Here is a 1,528-nt window from a genome sequence, read left to right as displayed (position 1 = left end):
TGTTCAGGCAGATGAGAAGACGACCCTACTGAAATTTGTCCATGACATTTTCCTCACTGCATCCTTGAGCTCCTGGTTCCTCATGCTGTAGATGAGGGGGTTTAATGATGGAGGCACCACCGAGTAGAGAAATGAAACCAGCAGGTCCAGGGATGGGGAGGAGATGGATGGGGGCTTCATGTAGGCCAAAAAGTCAGTGCTGACAAAGAGGAAGACCACAGTGAGGTGAGGGAGGCACGTGGAGAAGGCTTTGTGCCGTCCCTGCTCAGAGGGCATCCTCAGCACGGCCCTGAAGATCTGCACATAGGACATAACAATGAATATAAAACATTCAAGTATGGCAAGAACACTAACCTCAATAAATACAGTTTCCCTGTAGTAATCTGATGCTGAGCAGGAGAGCTGGAGGATGTGGGGGATTTCACAGAAGAACTGATCCACAACATTAATAAGACAGAAAGACATAGAAAATGTATTGCAGTGTGCAGCAGAGCATGGAGAAGCCCAGTGGCCCAGGCAGCTGCTGCCATGGTGGCACAAGCTCTGCTGTCCATCAAGGTCCCGTAGTGCAGGGGCTTGCAGATGGCAACGTAGCGGTCATAGGACATGATGGTGAGGATGCAATACTCTGCTGACATCAGAAAGACAAACAGAAAGGTCTGGGCAACACATCCAGCGTAGGAGATGTGCCTGGTGTCCCAGAGGGCATCGGCCACGGCTTTGGGGAGAGCGGTGGAGATGCAGCCCAGGTCGAGGAGGGCGAGGTTGAGCAGGAAGAAGTGCATGGGGGTGTGCAGGCGGTGGTGGCAGGCTGCGGCTGTGCTGATGAGGCCGTTGCCCAGGAGGGCAGCCAGGTAGATGCCCAGCAAGAGCCAGAAGTGCAGGAGCTGCAGCTGCCGCGTGTCTGCCAGCGCCAGGAGGAGGAACTGCCTGATGGAGCTGCTGTTGGGCATCTGCAGTTCCTGCTGGGCATGGAGTCCTGTTCAGGGTGCAGAAGATAATGACGAGTCAAGAGCTTTTTCAGAGACACTCCACCCCTATGCTATAACAGTGTTTCTTTCTCTTAGGACAGGGTTCATTTAACTCCATAACTTGAATTTACATGAGCTTCACCATCCCTTGAGAAGTTGAAGATGAAGGAGCTCTTGCTTTCCTCTCATTGCCTAACCATATCCCAGCCTCCTGGATACTTTCTTCCTATGACATATTTCCATTCCTTGTATCTTTCGTCTGTCTGCACTCAGAGTGCCCATTCCTACCTCTGTGCACTTGAATTTCTACTAGAGAAAGCTGCCTGTTTGCTGGACAAGTGCATTATTCATGTCTGCAGAGAAGCATGGAAATTTCAGCTGGTGCAATCCTTTGGGAGAAGAGGGGCTGAAAGCACATGAGGAGTTTGTGCGCGTAACTGCAGCCTGAGAAACGTCCAGTTCAGGACTCTTATAGCTGCGTTCACATTTCACATCTCCTTTCAGATCTCTGCCTCCAACTCATTCTCCTTCCCTAAGGACAGGTATGGGAAAATCCC

General features: G+C 51.1%; 1 pseudogene; it reads right to left on the bottom strand.

The window, feature by feature from the left end:
- Positions 1–953, bottom strand: part of LOC128091992 (olfactory receptor 14C36-like) — a 958-nt pseudogene extending 5 nt beyond the window's left edge.
- Between the last annotated feature and the right edge of the window lie 575 nt (positions 954–1,528).

The sequence above is a fragment of the Tympanuchus pallidicinctus genome, unplaced genomic scaffold, assembly GCF_026119805.1.
Source record: "Tympanuchus pallidicinctus isolate F22 unplaced genomic scaffold, pur_lepc_1.0 scaffold58, whole genome shotgun sequence".
In the NCBI taxonomy this organism is placed as follows: Eukaryota; Metazoa; Chordata; class Aves; order Galliformes; family Phasianidae; genus Tympanuchus; species Tympanuchus pallidicinctus.
The sequence above is the reverse complement of the archived record's forward strand: the minus strand, read 5'-3'. Positions and strand labels throughout refer to the sequence as shown.